This window comes from Symphalangus syndactylus, chromosome 22 (genome assembly GCF_028878055.3).
Source record: "Symphalangus syndactylus isolate Jambi chromosome 22, NHGRI_mSymSyn1-v2.1_pri, whole genome shotgun sequence".
NCBI classification, from domain to species: Eukaryota; Metazoa; Chordata; class Mammalia; order Primates; family Hylobatidae; genus Symphalangus; species Symphalangus syndactylus.
Window position 1 is genome coordinate 48,841,005 of NC_072444.2, and position 27,051 is coordinate 48,868,055.

At 46.7% G+C, this 27,051-nt stretch overlaps 1 protein-coding gene across 10 annotated transcripts in view; it reads right to left on the bottom strand.

Annotated features, from left to right (window-relative positions):
- Positions 1–27,051, bottom strand: part of LOC134735598 (uncharacterized) — a 357,585-nt gene that overhangs the window by 90,559 nt on the left and 239,975 nt on the right. For 8 of the 10 annotated variants that reach the window (XR_010118836.1, XR_010118840.1, XR_010118838.1 and 5 more), the window contains 2 exons: positions 23,710–23,818; positions 22,193–22,399 (listed from right to left, as the gene is read on the bottom strand). The exons of 1 other annotated variant lie outside the window; for it this stretch is intronic. The gene's annotated coding sequence lies outside the window, so the exon portion shown is untranslated. Of the gene's footprint in view, positions 1–21,848; positions 21,932–22,192; positions 22,400–23,709; positions 23,819–24,621; positions 24,734–27,051 lie in introns of those variants that run through there. One more of the 10 variants, XR_010118845.1, reaches the window with a different exon arrangement.

Below are 27,051 nucleotides of genomic sequence, written 5' to 3' on the forward strand. Positions count from 1 at the left end.
AACAGGTCCTCCATTCATGCCTTTCTCTCCATCTTCCCATCTCCCACCACAGCCCAGCCCCACTTCTCAGCATGGGTAGAAGTAACTTGAACTCTCCTCTCTTAGCTAAAATAAATGAATGTGGGAGAGCATAGATTTTAGAATCAGACTATCCTAGGTTTAAAGTCCCAGCTGTAGCACTTACTGTCCCATCCACATAACCTCCCTGCATCACAGTTCTCTCACCTGCCAAATGGAAATAATGAAGATGCCACAATCTCAGAGGCCCACTGCAGGGATTGAATGCCCTGATGTGTGTGAAATGCTTTGCACCGTGTTTGCTGCATCGCAACACTCCATAAATGTTGCCCATGGACGCTGCAGCCTACAGTTGTTGTTGTCAGCTTTCTTTTTCATTGTGAAATGGATAGTTCCACCTTCACAGGGTGGTTGTGAGAAGCAGTAAAAGGCAAGGCCCCTCCTACAGTGCTTGGTACATAGTAGGCGCCGAGTAAATGTTAGGTGCTCTCCTTCAAACAAGCACTATATCATCCCCTATGTTTACTTTTACACTCGGTGGGAAGCATCAGGATCAGTAGGGGCATACAGATGACAGCATCAGCACCAGACAGGCTTGCATCTGAGAGGAGGACATTGAGAGGGGAATGGGATTTAATGGATTCAGCAGGAACCCCTGCTGCTTCGTGGCTTTCCTCCTGTCACTCCCTGTTTAGTGACCTGCAGTGGTTTCTCAGACCCTGCAGGAGAGAAACCTCCCTCTGTTCTGCCCACTCACCCCGCAGCATGAAAATGGGGCTGACGCAGTGTAAGGTTTTAACCGATAGGGTGGGCTTATCTGCTCTTTACTTGTTTGTGACTTGTTTGTGTTGGGAAGAATGCATAACTGGCCAGGCCTTGCACATAAACACTTCGCCTCTCACCTTCATTCATACATATCTGCTTTAGCCTTCACTTGCTGGCCTTTTCTTCTTCCAAATAATTAATATAACAGTCACCATAATATCTTTCATTTTTGAGTGCTTACTATGTACCAAGCAGTCTATATCCATGACATCATTTAACTCTCACAAGAAGCCAATAATAAATATAACAACACCTCTTGGGAAAGACAGAAACTGAGACACAGAGAGGTTAAGTAACTTGCCCAACTTCACACAGCTACCAAGTAAGTGGAGGAGCCAAAATGTGAACCTAATCAGCCTGACTCCGGGAATCTGTTACCTACCAGGCTCTCTGCCTTCTTAATGGAGAAACAGGCTTTGCCCTCAAACCTAGGGCTGCCCATGCCAGCTCTGCCTTGAGAATCCGTGCCTGGAAAGTCCAGCCAGGGTGGAAGCATCCAGCTACATCCCCCAATGGGCACATGGATACATTGCACTTCTTCTGGCGCCCGGTCCATGAGGGTAGTGGCTCCCCAGGGCTGGGGGTTGGTATTGCTTTCAGCTTATGTCCAGGTAGAGAAAGTATGTTCCAAGGATTCCACTCAGCCCTTCCTGCCATCGTAGCCCTCACTCCATGGGCCTAGGGCCAATGTGGAAATTCTGGTCATTGCTGCAAATGTCCATTTAAATAAAACATCCAGGAACTAAGGAAATAACCACAGGGTGAGTCCATGAGCCTTCCTACTGGACCACAGTTTTTGGGGGTTCCCAGGAATTAGCATCCATAAGGAGCAAGCACCAAGTAATCCCCAAGAGGTCTGGGCACTTCCACTCATCTCTGCACTGTCACCCTAGTGGACAGACACAGGGCTCTTTGGGACAGCTTAGGGGAAGATATAGGATGTACTTGTAGCTCTGCTGGGAGGACCTTCCCCTTCCTCCAGAGGACCCAACCTCCCCTTCAATCAAGGGCCTGTGAACCAACATAGGTCTGAAAAGTGGGGAGAAAGCAGTAACTCTGCATTTTGGTGACTCAAGTCAAGTTTCTGGACAACAGACCTGGAGATTTCCTGCTATGTAGGTCAAGCAATATTTCAGTAAGCTGCCTGTCTATTGCTTTCCTAGGGACAACATCACTGCTAAAGATAACTGCAGGCCAAAACATTCGAGTTTCCAACTTGTCCCTGCTGCCCATTATGATAAATGTGCTCAACTGGGCTCTGCAGTTCAGCCTCGCCACGTCTCCTGCCACCCTGGGATCCCGTCCTCCCCCACTGAAATCAGGGAATTTGTCCAAGTGGCATGTTTCTCTGTCATCCCAGTCTCCAGAGGCAGCCATCACGGAGATTTCTAAGGCAACTGAAGCATTTCCCAAAGTCTTCATGCAAAGATTTTCCACTGGGCCCCTTCAGGAGCTGTAGGGGAGGGTGGGAGGTGTTGCCAAGAGCTCATAATAAGCCCACTTCAACATCCCAGCCTCTCTAAGCCTTTGGATTGCTTCCCTGCCTCCTCCCAGGACAATGCAGGCATCCCAACCTCATTTAAATATGCAATACTCTGTACAGGTTTTGGCTTTATTCAACAAATCAAGCAAGCTATAAGATCCACTTCCATGTGCACAAGCTAACACATCAAACTTAAAATCTCTAATAAGTGTACTCATATCAATAAATTCCTCCCAATCTATCATTAAGTGTCATCCTCCTCTGTCTAAGATCTTTAGAAGCCATGTCTATATATTCCTAGGTTTCTACTGGTATAAATTAGCCAAGTTGTGCAATTACTTTGGAAGACAAGCCATCTCCTGCTTGGTCAGACTTTGTGGCTGTTCCCCTTATGCTGAACCCTGACTTCAGTTACAGGTATATGTATTAGTTTTCTATTGCTACCATAACAAATTAGCACATAGTTGGTAGCTTAAACCCTTTACAGCTTTCCTTGCCCTTTACAGCTTCTAGAAGCTGCCTGCAATCCTTGGCCGGGGCCCCTCCCTCCATCCTCAAAGCCAGCAGTGTGCACCTCTCTGATCACTCTTCCATAGTCACATCTCTCTCCGACCCTCTTCTACCACTTGTTTCCCCACTTTTAAGGACCATGTGACTACATTGAGCCCATTCAGAAAATCCAAGATCATCACTCCATCTCAAGGTCCTCATCATAATCACATTTGCAAGGTTCTTCTTGTCACGCCAAGTAACATATTCATAGATTACAGAGTTCAGGATGTAGAGATCTTCAGGGGCATTAGTCTGCCTACTACAGTGTAGACTACCTCTGAGACAATAAGTGGACATTGTTGCACTAGTTGAAGGGAATGAGTCTTCCCCCTTGGATGGTAACTGGCTCAGAAGAGATTATTCCAGGTCTTCATGCAAGGGAAAGCTAATCTTAGGCCAGCAAGGGAGGTACAGGGACTCAGAGGTTTAAAATTCTCAACTTTGTCTGAGTCTAGTCTTCCAGCAAGATTGATCCTGCAGAAATGAGAAATTCGATATTATTTTAAGGCTGCCATAACAGCTCTCCAGTTTTCTGGTCCTAATATGAGCAGGGAGTTTAGGGTCCTAAACTTGTTTTCTTTCTATACGTGCACCAGTGCACTTAGAAGTAGACTCCCCCAACCAGTCCTTGCAGTCATTATTATGCCAAAGTAGTCAAGAGTAGCAGCCATGTGACCCCCAACACACAGGGCACTGGCTTCACAGGCACTTCATCAGATCAGCACAAGTGATAATTCAAGGTAGTTTTCTTGCCACTGCATGTCAGGAGGTGCTAGTATCCCACTGCAGTGGGCCAAGAGCTCGGCACTTTATTTAAGGGTAAGGTTACCACCAAACCAATTCCAAAATCTCCTATTTGAAAATCCATTTCATGGGACCACTCTCTTTTTTTTTTTTTTTTTTTACAGAGTTTCGCCTTGTTGCCCAGGCTGGAGTGCACTGATGCGATCTCAGCTCACTGCAACCTCCACCTCCCAGGTTCAAGCGATGATCCTGCCTCAGCCTCCCAAGTGGCTGGGATTACAGGCATACACCACCACGCCTGGCTAATTTTGTATTTTTAGTAGAGACGGGGTTTCTCCATGTTGATCAGGCTGGTCTTGAACTCCTGACCTCAGGTGATCCACCCGCCTCGGCCTCCCAAAGTGCTGGGATTACAGGCGTCAGCCACCGCGCCCAGCCAGGACCACTCTTGATAACACATCCTATTATCAGTCAGGGTCAAGTCCGAAAAACAGAAGTCACACTATGGATTTCAACAGAGATAATTTAATATAGTGTAAATAATTGCTTATAAGAGCATTGAGAACTGAAAGTGTGAAAAGGGATGCTGGGGTCCCCAAGACTCCCCTCACCCCCAGGTTTGGTGATTCACCAGGAGGACCCATAGGATGCAAAGCACAATCAGCAAAGGGAAAAGGTGCAAGTGGCAAAGGCCAGGGGAACCAAGCACAAGCTTCCAGAGTCCTCTTCTGGTGCAGTCACACAGGACACAATACTCCCAACACCAAGTTGTGACAACAGTGGGCAACGTCTTTTACAGGGGAAGCTTGTTAGAGACTCAGCACCCAGGGTTTCTATTGGGGGCTAGTCACTCTCTGTCTAGCATGTACCAAAATTCCAGACTCCAGAAGGAAATCAGGTGTTCAGCATAAACCATATGGTTTGTACAAACAGCTTAGGCACTCTTCTCAGTTTTAGGTATGATGGAGACTCTCCCGAAATCCAAGTTCCCACATGCCAACCAACAGCCAATGTTGCAAACAGGTCTTTCTAAGAATAGCAGCGGGGTCTGCTGTATTAACTCTTTTCTGCACAAAAAGGAATGCAGAGATAGCATAGAACCAGTCACTGCAGAAAGCAGCAATCATCCCCGGAGCTGGAGAGAGAAAAGACAAAGGTTAGAATATCAGAACCTAGAAGTATGCCGGACAAGTCTTCACCAGGCAGAGAAAGACTCATCCCTGTAAGAGCAGGGAGCTGTCCAGCTTCTGCTGGTACCACAGAGGGAGACGGTGAGGCTGTTTCCAGGCATGCTGGGACAAAGATGGAAGCTGGAAGCACCACACTGACCAGAGAAGAAGCATCACTGGGGTGGTGCTCACAGGAACAAAAGGCAAAGAGGAAAGAGCAAGGCCTGTCCTCTTCTGCTCTCCTCTCTCCCTGTATTACCCTTAGTGTGGAGCCTAACAGGAAGCAGCTGGCAATGCAGAAATATAGTCTGTAGAAATCCCGCCATAGGACCACAGCGCCAAGAGGGTTTGGTTTTGAAAGACAGCAGCTTACAGATTGGCACACTCGTTATACACCAGGCTTTCCGCCAAGAGCTTTCATATTTCATCTCAGTTAATTGAGTCTTTACAACAAACCAGAGGCAGGTCTTCCTGTCCCCATTTTAAACGGAGAAAATGGAGGCTCAGAGGGGTTAAGTAACTTCCCCAGTGTCACCCAGCTGGTAAGTAGCAGGGCTGAGTCCCAAAGCCCTCATTTTCCCTGCTGTATCACCTGGATTCCCAACTCTGACTGCACTGGCAAGTCATCTGGGAGAACATTTGCCAGAAAAGACACATCAGAGCAGGAAGGGAAGAAAAGTCACCCTAAATGAACGAGATGGTTGCTAACCTCAAAGTCTGGGCCACACACCTGGACCCTGTTTGTGACAGCAGACACCATCCCCATCCATATCCGTCATGTGTCCACCTCCCCTGCCCTGAGCAGCCTGCTGCAGACCCCACCCACACCAGGCTGTTCTGCTGTGGCTGCCACCAAGAATCCCAAGTCCTTCCAGCAGAAGCAAGCCGCTGCCCAGGGCTGGGTTCATGGATGTGCCTCTCCTGGGTGATGGCAAGGAATGCAAACCAAATAGAAGAAAATTCCAAATCGCTCTGTCCTGGGAAGATTCCTCAAAATCTTTTTAAAATGTTCAGGAAGCATTTTCAATGTTCTTCCATCGCAGAAGATAGGCTGAGTATTCCTATGAGAAGAGGAGAGTGGGACTCAAAGCCCTCCAGCCCATGCAGGAGCAGAATATGCCCTGTCCTTAAGGAGGATGCCCACAGAGTTGGCTGTAAAGCTGTGACCACTATGCACAAGCACACAAAAGGCCAGCGATGCTGCAGAGACAGTGTCTGCAAAACAGCCGCTGTGGGTAACAGACGCCGAAAGCATCAGCAGTGATCTGTTATTCTTACAAGCAGCAACAGGGCTCCCAACAGGCCTAGAACAACGAAATTAATGGATTGGAAAGCAAGAATCTAATGTACAAGCTCTCAAAATTCCCCAGACTAGCTGACTCACTGTGCACATCCAGTAAGTCACAGCTCTTGGGTTTGAGGTAGCTGGGACTCCACCAAGGCTGGAGGAGGACGCAAGAGCAGCCAGGGGGAGGTGGGGACAGGGGAGGGGGCAACACAGACAGCAGATGAACCAGCACTAGCTCTTCCAATGAAGCAAAACACCATTTTCACGCAAAGCTTCTTTGAACTTCTGCAAAACAAATAGTATTTACACAAGCAGCCTCCAAAAAATAAACTCCATAATGAGAGAGCAAAGAAGTCTACCCAGTTCGCCCACTTGATGGTTAAATCATTTTTTATTGAATTCAAGTTTCATGGCCCATTAAAGGTCTGGAAGGAGAATTCTCAGGGAAGCTTTTGGACTAATGAGTGTTTTGCAAATTGTTTTTCTAACGGATTCGTTGTTCTTTTTTTCTGAGAATTCTAAGAACCTTTGGCTTGCATAATTTGGCCCTGCATTGGAAAAACAACAGCAACTATTTTAATTGAGCCTAATTTATTTCCATTATTAAGAGATGTTGGTGTTTAGTATCTTCCTAATACGTTTTTGACACTGAAATGAATCTGCTGTCATCAATCAAAATACCACAAACTCCTACACTTGTCTTTCTGCATTCATCAGATACCCTCTGACAAGTGTTCTCTCACCTCCTCTGCAAAGATGTTGGCCTCCCTTCACGGAGCCAGCCACCCAAAGAAAACAGAGCCTGCAGATAGTCCTATGCCATGCACTAACTGCCTTCAGCTTCCTCCATCTGCTCTCGCTCCTAGTGCCAGGGCAGAGGAGGACAGGGAGGAGCAGCACAGCATCCCCCAGAAGTCCCCTTCCCTGCCAGGTGAGGCCAATACCCCCACTCCAGACCCCCCCGCCCACTTCGGGGAAGGGAGTGAGCCTGGCAAGCCAGGATCTTCCCTGGAACTTTTCCCTTAGAGCTACCAGGAGGGTCTTTGTTCTTCTGTTTGGTCAGCAAGCTGGTAAGGTGTGGGTGGGAGATGCTGTGCTTCCCTGGTGATGGGAGCCTGCTGCAGCAAGGGAGAGAGACACATTTAAATTTTACTGCAAGACTTTTCAGTCTTAGGAGCCAATAAATTGTCTGAATTGCTCATTGGCCTGGGGTGGGTTTGTCACTTCCAATGAAGGAGCCCATGGTGTCTGCAGCTGGAAATCAATCCATCAGCAACTATTTACTGAGTGCTTTCCAGGGGCTGAGCCCTGTTCTAGGTTCTGGGAATACAGCCAGGGTTAAAACAGACACACTGGACTCTACTCCAGCTATGTCCTCAGGTGCAGAGACAGACAAATTAACAAATAAATATATACAATGGCAAGTGACATTGAGTGCCTTGGGAAAAACAAAATGGCATATGGGATAGAGAGCAGGGGCAGGGGAAGCCACAAGGCTTCCCTACTTCAAAATCATCCATCGGTGTTAAAGATATGGACTTCCAGAGAAAATGCAGCATGGGGTTGGTTGAAAATGCAATGTGGGGTAGGAAAAAAATGGTGGGGGTGGATGGGAGCCAGTACAAGTCATGACAGCCACATTAAATCAGTAATTTGGATTTTGTCTTCCAGGCAAGGGTGGCCATTGGATTAGCACGATGAGCGGTGTGGGTTAGGAAGATCATGGTGGCCCCTGCTAGGAAGAGGGGTAGAGCAATCAGGGAAGGGAGCAACCCAAGGGGCAGCCCTGTCATCGTCATTCACATTAGAGCAGTGTGCATGCCAGGGGAGACTCCTGGGCCGATTTGGACACCCAGTGAGTTTTCATCAAAAGGACTTGGTAGGTGACTGAATGTGGATTGGGGAGAGAGAGCAGGCAGGGAAGTAACTTGGATTTCCTGTTGCACAACAGGTTGAAGGGAAGGGGATTTTTCCATAGAAATCACAGTATGAAAAGAGGATTCTGGGGGGCATAATAGATTCAGAGTTGATATTACTGAATTAAAAATTAAGGGAATGTCCCAAAGCAGACACTCAGTATGCGGTTATATATACTCAATCCTTGGTTCATGAGGGAAAGAAGGATCCTCAGAGCTCTGTGATCCTAATAATACCAACCAGTGCCCAAATCCCCAGTAAAGGGCATGAAGAGGAATCCACCTGGCTCTATGTGGCATGCAAAATCCCCCCTTCTTTCCACCCAACACTCACGGCATTGCCACCACCATCTGACTTCCACCCACCAGTGCCCACCTCATCACACCCACCCTGTGTAACCCGAGTGCCCCAACCCCACTATAATGCTGGACTTCTTCCCCAGACTCATCCCCTGCAGCTCTTTATGTCCCTAAGCTGAGCCCACCTCCCACCTCCACAACTCCCATCACATTCTCAAACCTCCAGCCAGGATTCAGCAAAATCCCCCATATTCTCCAACTGTTTCTGAATGTTTCTTTCGCTTTTTGGTCCTCGTCTCCCATGGTGGCGGGACTCACAGTTCATTGATCGATTATCTGGTCACAGTCTCATCTCAGCCACCTCATGTCCTCTCACCCTCACTTCCACGTGTTTCTCACCATCGCTCCCATGTGTACACCGTATCCCCACAGTCCTTGCCCTGGTTTCCCTTCATTGTTTTTCCCTGGAAAAACCTGACCCTAGTCCAGTTCTTTGGTCTACATCGCCACACTCAAATCCTGGTAGTTGGGGAATGTGGCTGGACAGAAACACAGCTACTGGTCTCACTTTAACTGTTGCTGCTGACTAAAGAGGCTACTATATGCCCAGTCCTTTCACTCGCCCACTCCTTCTCACGTTTCTCCCCCTCTACTGCCTCTCATCCCACTGGAAGGTAGAAGCCATTGAGAAACTGTCACAAGCTCCCCTGCTGCCTCCTTCTGCATCCTGCACCCTTCCTGCCTCCTGTTCCAGAGGCTCTGGGCCCCTGCTATGGCCTGTCTCTTGTCCTCTGAGGTTGCACCCACTCACAGCCCCTCACACCTACCCAATGGCATTGTTCTCTCCCATCACTCCATCAGCATCAGTTGCTCTACTCTCTAGTGGGTCATGTCTATTTCTATTGGTGTACAAACATGATGCTGTTTCCCCATCTTAAGAAAACAAACGAACAAAAACTCCTTTTGGCTCCATATCTGTCTCTAGCTACTTTGAATTATTCTTCTCCCCTTTTCAGCAAAACTCAGAAAGAGCTATTGGAACTCTTCCCCATTTTCCCCCTCGCTTCCCTGTTGAGCACACTCCAGCTCAGCTTCTGCCCAGTGCTCCATCAAAACTTCTCTTGGGAAGGGAGCTGACAACCTCCAGGCTGCTGAACCCAGTGATCAATTGGAGTCCCTTATCTGAACCTGACCTTTCAGCCTTATTTGAAGCCATTTCTCCCTCTTTCTTAAAATGCTTTCTTTGCCTGCTTCCAGGAAAGTGCTCTGTCCTGGTTCTCCTCCACCCTTCCTATCTGTCCTCCCCAGTTCCCAGAGCTGTCCTCAGACTTCTCTTTTCTATCTATACCCACTCCCAAAGTGGTCACCTTAAATACCATTTATAATGCTATTACCTCTCAAATGTAGATAACACCAGCTTGACTCTCCATTGAACTACAAATTTGTATACCTAACTGGCCACTGGACATCTCCATCTGAGTGTCTAATGGTTATTCAATCAAAAACTCAACATTCACTACCTCCCTCACCAGTTTCCCCTACAGACTTCCCCATCTTAGTAAATAACATTTCCATCATACCAGTTGCTGCTGCCAAAAACACCACAGTCCTCCCATACCACTCACTTTCTTTAACATTCCATATCTAATCTACTAGCAATTTCTGTTGGACCTACCTTCAAAATCATCCAGAAGCCACTCGCCATCTCCCCACCTGCTATCCTAGCCCAAACACATGTTATCTCTAGTGTGTTGATGCAGGAACCTGCTAACCCAGCTTCTCACTTCTCCTTTGTGCCCGGAGGTCTACTTACCACAATGGCCAGAATGATGATGCCACTCAGTTCTTCCATAGCCATCCTGACAAGAGCCAATTCTTGACAGTGGCCCATGGGGCTGTGCACTAACTCTGATCATCTTTCCTGCAATGCTTCTGGTCACACCCTCTAGTTCAACCACATTGATCTTGTTCTTCCACAAACAACCCAAGCACAATCCTGTCTTCTGGCCATTTCATTTGCTGCTCCTGCAGCTCAGGAAGCTCCTCCACAGATTATCTGCATATATATATGCACCCTCTCACTTCCTTTCAGTCCTTTCTCAAGTGTTACCTTTTCAAAAAGGCCTTTCTTGATCATGCAATGCAAAATAACACCCGCACTCCACTCTTCCCCACTGACATCCCCTTGCTCTATTTTCTCTAGATCACACACTCTTACTTCACAATATGGGTGTACTACAGATCTCCTTCTATGGTTCTTTGTTGCTTCTCCTTTCTGATGCCTATCCTGAGTCCCAGGCTGCAGTGCCTTGACCAGGGCTTGCTGGATCCATAGAGATCCTGGTTAACAGCACTGCTCCTCCCAGGGGGATTGTTTTCTGCCTGGGACTCCAAATGGTGGAGTTACAGGTATTGCATCTGTCACCTCTGGTGGGAAGGTATACTAGAGTACCAAAAATGCCTACATTTGAGGTCAACACCAATAATAACCACAAGGACTTAGAAGAAAAAACAAAGAGGTTGCATCCTAGTCTTCTTGGTCTGTGATCTCTTAGCTTGGCTACCAGACTTCACAGGAGCCTGGCACTACAGAAGATCAGAAAGAACCATCCTTCTCCCTTTTCAGCCTTTCCATGGTGCCCCTCAATGGTCAGAAGCACAGTGCATACTGGGAGACAGACGGGAATCTCACTTCTGCTCCTGTCCCTGTCTCGCCATCCCCATAACCCGGTGGTAGCAGCCTCACATCTCTGTCTGGAGAGATGCAGCACCAGCTACCGCCACTCAGATCCCCACCACCACCCCAGCCTGCCCCTTGAAGAAGGCGGATCTGTAAGTGAGAGAGCTCAGGCCTGCTCTTGCCCTCAGCCTCTCTCACTAGAACAGCAGAAACTCCCAAAGGACTTGCTTCCTCCTACCTTTCAGCACATAGCTTCTTCTCCTTTCAGGTTAAGTTGTTCCCGCTATAAAAATGATTAGTTAATTGGGTGTAGGCAGTATGAAACAGAAAGGCCCGTGAGCATGGACAGCTGAAAGTGGTTTCTCAAATTATTTCCATTAATGTTGAGAATAAATTCCCAGGATGCTAAGTCTTTGGTGCGCGGGAGTTGTCTTAGAAATTAGAAGCTACATTAACCATTTCTGCACATTCTTCTGCCACCACAGAGCCACGCCACCCACGAGAGGGCCCTTCATCCCAAGGTTCACCCTGGGAAGCCCAGGGCACCAGCGGCAAGCGCTTAATTACAGACGCCTTCAAAGTTGCGGCTGCCACGCGTCTCAAGTCTCCGTCAAAGCAATGAGGACAGAGCAGGGCTCAGTGAGCTGATGAGGAACCTGCCATCTGCCTCTCTGGAATCCCCTCAGGTGGGCATTATGCTTTTTGTGAAAAGGAGAGCAGCTCAGCCCAGAACTGGCCCCTCTCGGATCAACTTCATTTCAACACATAGCCACTCACACGGTGGGCGAGATTAGGAAATAATGGTGATTGTCTATTAATTGGCCTTTGTGGTACGTTAGCAGTGGCAAGCTGCTGGTGAGCATGCGAGAAGAAAATTATACTTATTTTTACTGAAGGGTAAAATAGCCCTTTTCATCCTTTTTCAGGAGAAAAGGAAATGCGAAATATTTCAAATTAGTCGGTGGGAATAAAGGAAGTAAGGGGTGGCAGTAGGGAGGGTAAATGTTTTGCATCTGGTTTCAATGCATTCCTATATTAGACCTCTTCTAATTATGAATTATTATTTCAGTTATTATTGGAAAAATGGTTGTCAATTGCTAAATTACCATGTTTCACTCACTCCACTAAGAGGAAATTATTTGAGCCAGCAATGCTCAAGCTAATTTTGCCTTTGAATTTCCCGCAGTATTGCTAAGCAGAAAGGTCCACCACTAGGCTGAAGTAAAATTTGGTCTCCCTTCCTAGAAAACAACGTATTCCTCCCAGGGCCCTGCAGCGCTGGATACGAAGTCACCAGTGAACTGTTAGCAAGGACAGAGTCTTACTGACAGTGAAGAGATGACTTCACTACAGATGTCAAGCAGAGCCCTGACATCCTTGGTTTTAAGGCAGTAAGTCCTTCCTCTGCGTTCTAAGGCAAGGCCACTTAGAAAAAACACATGGGCACTGGATACCTTCCCCAGCCCCCAAAGCCTCACCTTGCCTCCTCCCAAGTTTCCATTGGATTTTTTTTTTTTTTTTTAGGCAGAGTCTCGCTCTGTTGCCCAGGCTGGAGTTCAGCTGTGCTATCTTGGCTCACTGCAACCTCCGCCTCCTGGGTTCACGCCATTCTCCTGCCTCAGCATCCCGAGTAGCTGGGACTACAGGTACCCGCCACCACGCCCAGCTAATTTTTTGTATTTTTAGTAGAGATGGGGTTTCACCGTGTTAGCCAGGATGGTGTCGATCTCCTGACCTCGTGATCCGCCCGCCTCGGCCTCCCAAAGTGCTGGGATTACAGGTGTGAGCCACCGCACCTGGCCTCCATTGGATTCTGTTTGTGAGATTTGAGAGGAAACGTCTTACAGCTCTGACCAGGAACTTGAGCGAGAAGGAAAGCAGGCATTTACTTCCTGGGAAGTCTCTGCTCCTAGAATAGTGAAATGTTCTCTGGTCCAAAAGGAAGGAGAGAGTTTAAAGAGCAATGAAGGGGAAAGAGCACCCCTCCAGGGTCGGGCAAACCTTGGTTCAATCCTGCCTCTGCCTTTACACAGTGTGAGGCCTACCGCAAGGTACTCAACCTCTTAAAGCCTCAGTTTCCTCCCAGATCATATGAGGAAGCTTCAGGCCACTATATATGTAGGGCCTTTTGGTAGATGAAGCAATGGAAGCCCAGAGAAGAAAATAAATGGCCAGTGTACACACAGCAAGTGACTGGTCTAGCTAGAATCAGAGACGCCCTCAAGGCTGAGTCTTTCCATCATACCCCTTCTTCTGGCAACTCAGATTTCAAAGTTCAGCCACAGTAACTCATGGAAAAAAAGGATGTAGATTACTTCATTAATCATTTCTTATATTGATTACACACTGAAATAATATTTTGGATACATTTGTATCTAAAAATAAAGTAGCATTACTAAATTTAATTTCACCTTTCTTTTTCCTTTTTTTAATGTGACTACTAGAACTTTAATTTTCTGATGTAGATGGCATTATATTTCTAGTGGATGGTGCAGAACTAACTCATAATCAAATCTCTTCAGTTGTCTCGACAACATCTTTCTGCAGTTACATAGTTCAAACAGGCACGAGTAGTTTTTCCTATTCATCTCTGGCTAATAACCATTGTTCTGGGCCTTTTGTTCGAGAAAAATGCCCCTGAAGTGACAGACAAGAGATGGTGCCGTACATGACGCTGTCTGGCAGTAGCTGATGCCCTCTTAGCCCTCACATTCTGGGTCCCTCACAGGGAAATTGTGATTTCAGAGAAGCCCCCAAAGGTAGGTACCTGTTTCTTTGTCTAATCAACTTCACCACTCTCTACTAATAACATTATTAGAACCACCTTATTACAGATATTTCATCCAACAATATTTATCTATATGTGCTGGGCACTATCCTGGGCCCTAAGTATTCAAAAATGAATGAGATTGTTGAGGTTCCTGCCCTGTGGAGTTTACATTCTGGTAACCAGTGGATCCAGTTAAGGTGTATTTAGCTGCAGGAAACAGAAAACCCTGACTCCAGTAGTCCTGAACAGTAAGCAAGTGCGTATCTTCACATACCAAGAAGTGCAGAAGGACAGTGACTCCAGCTATGGGTTCCAGGAGCCTGGCTCTGCTTCACTGAGCTTTTCTTGGTCCTGCCCTATTCCATACAAAAGCCTCATTCTTGGACTATTTAGCAGGATGCTCACTTTGCTACACACACCATCCCACTCCTTCATCCCCAGGTCTCAGCCTAACCTTCTGAGATCTGGCTCTGAGCCCTAGTCCTTGGTCATGGCTCTCCAGGACCAAATTATAATGGCTTTCCTTGACTTACACATCCATAAAACCTCCTTCCTGGCTCCATAGCAGCCAAGAGCAGGGTTAGGGTTAGGGTTAGAATCAGGGTTAGGGTTAGAGTCAGAGGTAAGGCTACTAAGGAACCCTGCCTCTCTTCTCCTTTCTGTTCTGCTCCCTCTCCTCTCTGCCTCTTCTTCCTCCTCTATCTTTACATATTTTGCCGGAAGAGCTCATTCTTTCCTCCACCATCTGCTAGGATGACAACCCCCAGAGCTGAGCCATCAGCCATCGCTGTGAATCCTGGTTCCAGATCCACTTTCTCAGCTGCCTGCTGGGCATCTTCCCTGCTATATGCCCATGATCTTCATCCATTTTGCCACACAGACACTGTCTTAAAGTCCTTTTGTGAACTCTAGAGAGGATAGCATTCAAGTATTTATAGGTAACAGGAACATTGACAAGAGGGTAAAATTTCATCCACACATTAGCTCAGCAACTGTTGACCATATCGGTGCTGAATGCCAGGTATTATTAAAAATGTATCTCACTAAATAAGATAAAGTAAATGAGCCAGAAGGATTCAAGGTTCTGCTCTCAATAATGTGTTGAGTAAATACGCCAATATGTCAATATGTACAAGTCCCACCCCCTCTGTGGCAGCCAGGGAAGAGCACTCCTAGCTTCTGGCCAAAGCAACTGGACAAAGGCTTCGGGAGACAGAGCTCAGGTGTGGGGTGAGAGCACTGCCTGTTCAAAGTCGCAACACCTAGGCTTCCCTCTTTACATAGTCAGGCAGAGCTGGGACCCAGCTAACAGCCAAGCCATGGTCTACCATACAACATTCTTCACCCTGTGGGGAACTCAGGGGCCAAGAAGACCCTGCTGAGTGCCCAGGGGCAGTGGTAAGGGCACTAAGTGACTCGTGCCTTGCCCCCTTCGGCTGCTTTGCTGGAGTCCACAGGCTGCTGCATTCTTCAGCGTCCTATGCCAAGGGCTTCAAGTGACTGAGTCGTGAGCTAAGGAGGACTGAAAGAACCTGTTCTGTCACCTCACCCCTTGATAGCGACAAATGACTAAGAGAGCTTTCTAGAATTCTTGGCTAAAACGGAACTCCATATCTTCCCTTTAAATCACCTCCCTTCTCTTAACTTTCCCATTCTTCCAATGCAGCACCGCTTCTTCCCTAGGTTCAAAATCTCCCCTTCCTGCTCACAGCACAGGCTACTTTGAGGTTCCTCACCTCTGCTCACTACCTCCTCTCCCATCACTTTTTCTGTGATTACGGCAAGAGCTGCCTACCTGGAACCCCACTTCCAATCGCAACACCCCTCTTACTTCAAAGTCTTATGCTTCCCCTGCCTAATGAAATCAGAGCTTCTCACGCATCAGAGAAGATGACTTTAGAACCTCATTCCCAAGAAGACACCCTGTGTTCAGGGGCTCTGTGTCCAGACTGACCAACAAGCCCAATGAGGAAGGAGGGTCTGGGCAGAGGGAGGTTGAATTTAATAATAAAGCTACAGCAAACTGGCACCAACTGCATGCCAAGCCTCCTTACACACATTTTCTTTTCTTTTCTTTTTTTAAAGCAGAGTCTTGCTCGTTGCCCAGGCTGGAGTGCAGTGGCGCAATCTCAGCTCACTGCAACCTCCACCTCCCGAGTTCAGGCAATTCTCCCTGCCTCAGCCTCCTGAGTAGCTGGCATTAGAGGCACCCACTACCACGCCTGGCTGATTTTTATATTTTTTAGTAGAGACGAGGTTTCACCATGTTGGTCAACTGTGTCTTGTGCTCCTGACCTCAGGTGATCCGCCTGCCTCGGCCTCCCAAAGTGCTGGGACTACAGGCGTGAGCCACCATGCCTGGTCTTACACACATTTTCTTATTAATTCTGGCATCGAAGCTAAAAAATAGGCATTCTGACTCCATTTTATAAAAGGGAAAACTGAGGCTTAGAGAGGAGAAATGATTTCTGCAGAATCACAGAGCTGGCACGTGGCTGAGCCTCACTCTGCCCCTGCTGTCTGAGTCCACGCCGGGGCCTCGCTGCTGTGCCTTGCTCCTTCTGTCCCTGAGGACAACACGCAGAGGAAGAGGTGTGGCTCTGCTCACCACTGTCTGCTGTGTGCCTAGAACAGGGCCTGCCACATCGTGGGTGCCCATTAACATGGGTGGCATGAAGAAATGTTAGAAAACAAGCAACATTCCCAGGACAATGGCTGTTTGTAGCAAAGTGAGCAGGAATGCAGATTGGGCCAGATTGCAAAGGGTTTTACATGTCTCGGTGAAAAAATAATAAGAATAAATTGATTTCTATAAACAAAAGGAAGTCACTGCAGCTCTTAAATTGATGAACCCTCTTTTCAACAGCTGCACCCTGAATCTGCTATCAAGAATCTTACAAGAAAAACTAACATGAAAGGGAGTCCCTCCTAGCAGATTCCTTGCTTGTTAAAATTCTCTGTGAATGATCTGTCTCAAACAAGACATGAAATTACCGATTTTTGCTCTATCTTCTCTGATTTGCACAGAGCTGCCCTTTTGGAGATCCACAAATGTGCAATTGTCACGCTGCCATTAAGTCTTCCAAAATATTGATTTCAAATGTGAATTCCCATCCTCACCAATTATCTTCAAAAGGAGAAGTATGTCAGGGAAAAAATACCATATTTCCCCACCCTTTGCTCTGTGTCCAGAGCATTTGTAAATGTAATATTAAGTTTAGAAAACAGCTGGTGTTTCAACCCAAACTTTAGAGCTGGGGGAACTGAGACCTGGTATAAAGATATGGTGTCCAAGGAACAGCAATCCTCAGGGCCTACAGGGCTGGGCTCCCTTCGTTCCATGGAAGGGACCCTTGCAATCACGTTCAGTAGAATCTGTTGCTCTTCTGTCTCCCCTCTTCCAGAATTGGGCCAAGTCAGTCCCAGAACTTTTGCTGAAGCTACTGGAAAAGAAGTGCCCCCTCCTCATTAACATAATCTGGAGCTGACAGCAGCTGTCCACCACCCCAGGGGAGTCAGCCTGAGAATAAAGCCTCTTGTGGAGGAAACGGAGACCATCAATAGAAGAGACAGCTTCAGGCCGGGCGCGGTGGCTCACGCTTGTAATCCCAGCACTTTGGGAGGCCGAGGCGGGCGGATCACGAGGTCAGGAGATCGAGACCATGGTGAAACCCCGTCTCTACTAAAAATACAAAAAATTAGCCGGGCGTGTTGGCGGGCGCCTGTAGTCCCAGCTACTCGGAGAGGCTGAGGCAGGAGAATGGCGTGAACCCGGGAGGCGGAGTTTGCAGTGAGCCGAGACTGCGCCACTGCACTCCAGTCTGGGTGACGAAGCGAGACTCTGTCTCAAAAAAAAAAAAAAAAAAAAAAGAAGAGACAGCTTCCCGATGACATACCCTGTGCCTGAAGCCAGATTCACTTCCTGAATTTCCCAGCTTTGTAAGTCCATACTGGCCCCTCAAAGAACAACCACAACAATCACATCCACCTTCAGCTGGTTTGATCAGATTTCAGTGACTTGTAACCAAAGAGTCCTCTTTACAGACATAAAGAAATATTCCAAATGGTGCCTGCTAAGTGCAGAAAAGGGGGTATGTGTGAGAAATGAATTCAGCACAGAGAAAACAGTAAATAACATAAGGGATGAGAAGTGTGGACAATGGAAAGAAGCAGAGCTCTGCAAAATCATGACTCGAAAGGTTTAAAGGCAGGGAGGCAAACCAGGCATGGGGCCTGCCAACATGAGGAACGTGAAGCTCGCCCTCCCAGGGGCCCACAGCAGGAGGCAGTCCCACCACCACCATCTGGGACCAGCGCTGTGGGACCAGAGCGTGGCTTCTACAAGGGCCCAAGTGAGCACTGAAGGGTTTGAATCCCAGGGAGTCGCAATCCACCTGGAGTTTCTAGATATCATTACGTTGTCAATGGATGGGGGCAGCAGGACCAGAGCCAGGGTGCGGCTTCTTCAAGAAGCAAAAGGAATCTGTTTGCTGTTTCCAGATACCCCTCGGCTATCACCACCTATGGACACTGCTGGGGGAAACATCACGCACAGGCTCTTGCCTTGTATGTGTAGCTCCAGCTCGCCATTAGGTCAGGGGGCCTTGTGAATCAGGGCTACATCTTGTACACCATTGAATCTCCCCCAGCGCCTGGCATGGAGCTGGTGCAACAATGACATTTCTGTAAGTGATAACATCATGTATTTACGCGGTGTCACACGGTTCCCAGAACACATTCACCAGTGAGACCTTGTCTGAGCTCCAGAAGGCAATTCCAGCAGGGATTTTTCTCACTGCTTGAAAATGAAAGGCTGGGGACATTAAGTGCCCCCCTCAAAGGCTTAACTAAGTCTTTTGAGTCCCAGAGCAGCAGCCCCTGTCCACCATGCCGGTTGGTCCTTTCCTGCCTGGCCCATCTACAACCAGTCACCCAAAGAGGCAAGGTCAGGTGAGGTCTCTTTAGCCAAGAAGTAGTAAGTGGCCTTAGGCAGCCTAAATGTCACTTTCTCCAAATGCCAGAGACACCCCTACAGTCCTCTCCAATAGAACCTGGTGCTTTCCTTTTGTGGCACTTGCAGTTTCAAATAATTTACTTACTGGTATGTTTAATAGCTGTCTTCTCCCTCCGACTGTATGCTTTGTAAGATCAGGGGCTGTATCCTTTTTTTTAACCACTGATAAGCCATGTCTGGCATAGAATAAGCCCTCAATATGTTGATAACTTGAGTGAATAAAAGAATAAAGGCATGGAGATGGAGCTGGGACCTCGGTCTCAACATATCAGGTTTCCTCTGAGCAGCCTGCAGCCTATGGGTATGGGGGCAACCGTGAGATTCAGACCTGTGCAGAGGAGACCAGGTCTAAAGACTGCATCATGCTCTCCTTTACCCTGGCACCTCCCACCACTGTCTCCCAGGCCCCAAACCACCTGAGTGTCCAGTTCTCATCTGGGCAATGGTGCCCATGGTGTGTCATTAGAAAGACATACACGAGTGGAGCTTAAAGTTACTGAGCTCACACCTGCTCTGTTCTGTTCACACTCTTCTCTGACTGCCGGTGGGGTCTGTAATGCATGTGTTTGGCATAATAAAGTGTTAATTAATAATCTGTGGACAAAGAAGACTATGTAGGAATCTTGAGCCATCAAGCAGGGTACAGCTTTTGATCTGTGTATCATGGAAGCTGAAACTAAAAGATGAAAGGGTGCAGAGGGACTGAGGAGCTGGAGAAGTGGTCCAGGACAGGAATCCACAACCAGCAGGCAGACACCCTTCACACTGCCGGGGCTGCCTCTCAAAATTGCAACAGGATGTTGCTTCTTTCCTCCTGGAAGCCCTCTAGGCTGCCACACCAGGCCCACAGCAGAAGTTCTCAGCTGCTGCCTTGGGATACGCCAAGGCACGAGTTGCAATCACCTATGAGGTGTGCTGCCAGTAATTCATTATTAATAGAAATTAAAATTGAGAAACGTGATTTTTGTTTGTAATATGGAACAACTCTCCCTAAGAGATCCTGATTCTCACTCTTCGTTCCTGAGTAGGAGAGAAAGCAGGCACTAGCCCTGGTGAACAGGACTGTATCTGACCCCAGCATGAGTAGGGAAGCATGGTGCATGGGAACGCAACTCTAATGCCGTGGCTGCAAATGTGGCAGAGACCACTGACCCACAGAATAAAACCCCAAGCCCTGAGCATGGGCATGAGACTCTCTGAGCTCCAGTAGCCCCACCTGGACCATCCCCCCTGCACCCCTCAGCTACTGCATTCAATCCACACTCTCTGCACCCCTCCACACACCCTTGCTCTCTTTCCTTTGCTGCTTCTATCCCTAACAGAATACCCTTTTCCTTTGCTTGCCAGCTCGTATTTCAAGACTTAGCCATGGGGCCTTCCAGAGTCCTGAAATCACTTTGTCTCTTAGCTGCTTTGATTCCTCACACCCCACATTCTCTAATGTGTCTGCTCACTCTTTCCCAGTCTCTTTCTGGCTTTTCCTCCTCCATTCAACCTGTGACTTTTGGAGTGCCCTGGGCTCGCTTTTGAGCCTTTTCTGTATCTGCACTCTCTAGGTTTTGGTGTTCCTAGGTAATCTAACACTTTGGCTGCCTTCTATGTGATGGTAATTCCCAAATGCAAATCTCTGAACCTCAACTTTCTCTAGAGCTCCACTATCCATCATGGTAGCCCCCAGCCACACGTGTCTACTGAGCACTTGAAATGTGGCCAGGCTGATTTGAGATATGTTGAAAGTGGAAAATGTGCTCCAGATTTTGAAGAATTAGTATCCAAAAGTTACAAAATATTTCACTAATCATTTTATATTGATTACATGTTGAAATTATAATATTTGGGAAATACAGCATTAAATGAAATATATATCAAAATGACTTTTACATTTTCATTTTTACCTTTTTAATGTGACTTCTAGTGAATGTAAAAAATGCATATGTTGGCTCACATTGTATTTTCATTGGACAGCACTGATCTAGGGCACCAGGCCCCTTCCTTCTCTGTCTACCCAACATCTCTACTTGGACATCCAAGAGAGCATTCACTTTGAATAGGATCAGGTGGAACTTTTGATTTTCCGCTCCATGGTACAGGGCACCACAATTTCCCTAGTTGCTGTATTAAAAGCCCATGAATTAAATCCTTGTGTCCTCCTTTTTCTTCACTCTCTACATCCAAATCTTTTGCAAGTCCTAATGGTTCTTCCAAAAAACAACCTCAACCTGAGCACATATCTCCAATCCCAGCACCACCAACTCCAGCCCCTGCAGTGCCTCCCCTCTCCACACTGCCTCCCACTCCTCCCTTGCTCCCCACTACTCATCCTCCACCAGCAGGCAGAGTGGTCTTTTCCCAACGCTAACGAGGCCAACCTTGACAAAAATCTTTGAAATCTTCCAATTGTACTTAAAAAGTCCTGATCACAGCCTACAAGGTCCTATAAGACCTGTGGTGAGCTTGCGTCTATTCTCCTCTTTGACCTTCATGCCCTCTCCTCCCTGCCCCAGCCCCTTGGTGTTTCCCACACAGGTCAAGCTCATTTTCCCTTGTGCCCTGTGCACCTGCTGTTCTCTCTGCCTCTAGTGCTTTTCCCTGCTCTTCATCATGGAGGCGCTCTTGGGCTGCTGAGGGCTCTATCCCAGCACCCCCTTTTCACCTTCCCAGTCCTATTACTCTCTAAAGTTATCTTATTTATGTTTTTGCTCACTTGCCAGTTGTTCACCTCCTCCTTCAGAAAGAAAACTCCCCGAGGGCAGGGGCCTTGTCTGCCAGCTCCACTGCTGCACTGCCAGGCCCTGGAGCAGTTCCTGGCCACAGAAACCCTCATGAACAAATGAAGGAAGGTTTACTGAATGAATAAATGCACACAGAAATGCCACACACCCCTCCTTTGAACCCCCCCCAAAATATCTGTGATTGTCTCCAGCCTGGTCATTTCCATTACATATCTCTCTACATAGCCACCTCCCCAGTTGTATTAGTCTGTTCTCATGCTGCTAATCAAGAACTGCCCAAGACTGGGTAATTTATGAAGGAAAGAGGTTTAATTGACTCACAGTTCTGCAGAGCTTGAGAGGCTTCAGGAAACTTACAATTGTGGTGGAAGGGGAAGCAAACACATCTTTCTTCACATAGCAGCAGCAAGGAGAAGTGCCAAGCAAAAGCGGGGAAGTTCCTTATAAAACCATGGGGTCTCATGAGAACTCACTCACTTCCATGAGAATGGCATGAGGGTAACCACCCCATGATTCAGTTACCTCCCACCAGGTCCCTCCCACTGCACATTGTGATTATGGGAACTATAATTCAAGATGAGATTTCGATGGGGACACAGGAAGCCATATCACCAGCCAAACAACGAGCTGACAGGGTGAGGCTGCTTCAGACTTACTTTGTCTCCCAGCACCTATCTCAGGGAAAGGCATGCAAGGGGTACCTGGTGAGCTCGTGTTGAATCCAAATTATCTGCTGGTGGCTCTTGACTCCACTACATTTCTCAGAGCTGGTTCATTGCCACAGGCACACCGTCACAGGCTTGCCATGAAGGCTGGAGTTGACCCTGTTTGCGGTGTCTACATGATGTCAGCGGCCTCCTTCTCCGGGGTGTGCTCCCATGTGCATGCAGAGACAGGTAAACCCAGAACTGGATGAAAAAAATAAAAGGACAGAACACATGTGCAGACAGGAACTGCCTGTGTTTCTGACAACTTTTCACCTCCTGGGTCAACCCTGTCTGAGACGCAAGTTCCATTTCTGCCCTTAGAGTCCAGGACATTAACTCTGCTTCCTTATAATAAACCCCCTTTCACGTTCAAACCAGCTCCAGTGGATATCTACTCTTTGCAAGCAGGAATCCTTACAAACACAGGCACCCAGCAGGAAAGAGAGTCCACATAGCCTCTGCCTCTATGCTGTTCAAGGTCTCAGGATTGCAAAACGCAACCCCTCCCCATAGTGATCTCAGCCTGAGGAAATAAAAAGTAGCTCCTCTTTGTAAAAATGCTGGGTCCCAGCATAGCAGCAGAATGCATGCCCACCTCCTTCTTTGACTGCTCAATGCTGTGACCCAGGGCAAGGGTCTGTTAGGTCTTTGAGGACATTGAAGTGAAAAATTCATGTGTATCTTGGATTATGCAGCAAGTAGCTTCCTAAAAACTGTATGTGAATCATATTTTCTAAAATAGAGTCCCATTTCCCCATGGATGTGGCTATTTGCTCAGAGATGCTTTCTCTTCCTTTCTGATTTATCTCTAACTGGCAGCAGCAAACTATAACCCTAGCTTCACATTTCTCTCCTTCCCAAGTGGCTCATCAATCAATCAACAAAATTTTCATTCAGAGCCTATTATGTGTAAGACATTGTTCATGATCTGTAAAGAGAAGAGGGAATGCACCGAATGCACTAGGGGAACCTGCTCTCTGTGAATCCTCTATAAAACCATGTGAATAGTCAACCTCTTATTTATCTCTTCTGTAAATTCAGATTTTCTTCTATCATGTTTTCCCAAAGAGGTGCCTATGTGTACTGAAGAGCCTGTCTGGGTTACCATAGAAATGGAGGGTCATAAAAGGATATTTAGAAATCTAAGCACTTCTATAAATCTTCAATAATAGCAATCACAATTGTTTGGAGACATAATTGAGACTATTCGTGGTGTGTTCCGAGGAAAAGCACAAATAACTCACCAATCTGCAATTCCTGGCAAAGAGAGAGCAAACTAGGAAGGAGTTAATAAATGCTTTAAAATAAGTTGTGTCAGGCCAACATAATTTTCCTTTGTGACAGAAGACAGACTTCTACATGCAGGAACCACAGGTCAGCCACCACCATCTCTACAGCATGGACTTTTCCTATTGTCTGTGGCACCCAAGACACTTCAAGGCCTACCTCAACAGCTTCTACTCAGCTTCAGAAGAAAATACCCAAATTTGTTTCATATATTTATAATTTACCTGGTCCACAATGGATTCTGAGGCATTTTATAAAAGATTCTGCAGCACCAAAAGGTAAATACAATCATCCCTCCATATCCACAGGTTCTGCATGCCCAGGTTCAACCAACTGCAGATTGAAAATAATCAGGAAGACAAAAACAGTGAAAAATAACAATACAATAAAAACAATACAGTATAACAGCTATACAGTATTTGCATGGTATATAAGTAATCTAGAGATACTGTAAAGTAGATAGGAGGATGTGTGTAGGTTATAAGCAAATGCCTATACCATTTTACACATGGGACTCAAGCACCCACAGGTTTTTGGTATCTTTAGGGGGTCCTGGAACCAACCCCCTCTCCATGGATATCAAGGGAGGACTATAGTAAAAAGGGGAGGCATCACAGCAAAGGGCTTACTAGAGAATTTTTTATTGTTTGTAAATCATGGACATGAACTCAAGCTAGCTTTATAAGGAAAAATAAGATACAGAATTTTGCAATAACAAATATTTAAGATATAATCTGCAGAAATCAAAAGCAAGGAACTAACTGATCCCAGGAGGAACAATCACCAGCCACAAGGCTTTTTTCTGGATCCCAGGGAGTATCAACTGCCTGTCCCCCAGCTCTCTTTCTCTCAGGGCATCAACTTCTCTCTTCTTTACCAGAAAACTGGCTTTCCTGCTGCCCATCAAATGGTTACCTGCAGCCTCAGAGTCTACTTCTCAGGGCTCAAGCCACCTGGAGAGATACCCTCTTGGTTCACCCCAAACTCCCAAAAAGAACTGAGCTTTGACCCAGCTCATCACAGATGACCGCCACTTCTTCAGAGATTGGTTGAAGCAGAGGGTAGAGCTGTCTTAGTAAGCTCAGACTACCATAACAAAATACCATAGACTTAAACAGCAGGAATTTATTTCTCACAATTCTGGAGACTAGAAATCTAAGATCAAGGCGCCAGCAGTGTCAGTGTCTGGTGAGGGCTCTCTTGAGTTGCAGATGGCCACCTTCATGTTGTACCCTCACATGGCCTTTCCTGGGTGCATACAGGGGGAGATAGAGAGAGGAAACAAGCTTTCTGGTGTCTCTTCTTATAATTCCATCATGAGGCCCCATCCTCATGATCTCACCTAAACCTAAATACCTCCCAGGGGCCCCATCTCCAAATACCATCACATTGGAGGTTAGGGCTTCAACATGTGAATTTTTTGGGGGGGGGGGTGGAAAAAAATCCTGTCCATAGAAGTACATGACATTTTTCAAAATGACAGCTTGGGGTCCACCACCAGGTGTGAGGAGGCACCACCAATGTGAACTCAGCTGCAATTCCAAATGTGTCCTTTACAAAAAGTAAAGTATGTGAATAAATGCTTTAAGAATAGCTCTAATGATTTACTAATGCCTTCTGAAAGGAGGTTGACAGTTATTTGTTACTTTTTCTGGGTTGAATACACAGCACGCATCCTCCTTCCCCTTGCAGTTGCTCTAATCTGCCAATCTCCCAGCCCCTCCCTTTCATTCATTGAAGGTTTGCATTTATGTGCTTTTTCTACCTCAGGCTTTGCCATCATCCTGGGTGATGTCAGCCAAATGGATGACCCCACAGATGGCCTCTTAATTCTGTTTCTTGACCTACTTATTTCCAGTGGTCCTCTCTTCCCCTCCGCCTCACGCTTCAGTAAATGTTATACTTCTAGAATCACTAATGCAAACACTGTCAGCCACAATCTCTTCCCCTCCACCTTGCTCACCCAACTCCTCTCACTCCTCTGACAGTTCTTGAACTATATTTTCTCTCTGGTCATCAGCCTTCTCCTTTCTTCATTTACTAACTCAACTTGGACTCCATGGTCCATGATTTTAACAATATTTTTGCCCATACCTTAGGCTCCCTGAACCATCTGCTGCTTTTTATTCATACCATCCAGATAAAACCCAAGCCCAGGAAAATCCAACCGAGTGCCACCTCCTAGCCTCTGTCTAAGCAGGAAAAGCCAACCAGGGCAGCTTAAGACCATTGCACTTTATTGGTCCTCATCCTCAAGTGAGCCTGCACTCTGCCAAGCAAACCTACTACATCATCTCTTGCCATACGTCATAGTAATTTTTTCAAACTTTATTCTTCTCAAGCTTCCACCCCTGCTACCCACCCACACTCTTCTGTCCCATCAGGGGATCTTGCCTCCTGCTTTACAGAGAAAACAGACGCTATTAGACAGGAAACTCCCACAATCAAACACACAGATGCAAAGGAACCCTCCCTTTCTCTGTCTCTCTCCTACAGTAGAAGAGCTGACACAACTATCCATCCAAATGATCTTTGGATCCCACTGCAGCCTACCACCTATGGAATCTCTTATTATCATTTTCCCTTTTCCTTACAATACTCACAACCTCTCTCTGATCGATCTTTCTCTGCTTTTAAGCATCTGAGTTGCCAGAGTCCAGTTTCAGCTACTCCCCCGTCTCCCTCGTCCCCTTTACAGTCAACCCTTAAGGAAGAGTTGTCTTTACTCACCATTACCATGCCTTCATACCCCATGCACTCCACAGTCCACTCTGATCTGGATCCGATGCCCATTATTCTACCTAAATAGCCCTTGCTAATATCTCCAATGATGTCCATGCAGCCACGGTGAACATTTTCCAGGCCTCATCATAGTGGACCTTTCAATAGCATTTGACACTGTTGTCTTTTCCTCTCTTCTGAAAGACTTTCCCTTAAACTTTCATAACCTAACACCCCTCTTGTTCTATTTATTCTTCTCTGGCCATACTTCCATTTCCTTTGCAAGTTTATCCTTCTCCTCAGCCCAAACATAGTGGAAGCCCTCAAAACCTCATCCCAGGCATTTCTTCTTGTCTCAATCAACAGTCTTGCATCCCACTCTTGCAGTTACCACCAAAACAAAGACCCACACATTTATAAAACCAGCCCAGACCTCTTTTCTGAGTTCTACGTCTTCAGGTAAAACTGCTTAATTAGCATCTCCCCTTGGTTGTTCCTAAAACATTTCATACACAAAAGCTCTAAAACTAAACTTTTGTTCTTCTCCACCAGCTTCTCATTCTGCTCTCTTCCAGAAATTATATCTCATTCAATAGCACTACTGACAAACCTATTGTTCAAGCCAGAAGCGTTAGTGTCATCCGGACACCACCTTTTCCTCAATTGCCATATCAAATGTATCACTAAGCCTACTGGTTTTACTCTCCTAGTATCTCTTGAACCATCTACTTTTCTCTATCTCTACAAACATCCTAACCTATCTCATACCTGGACTATTTCAGAAACCCTCTATTCTGGGGCTGCTCTAATTAGGCCTCCACACTGCAGCCAGAGTGATTATTTTT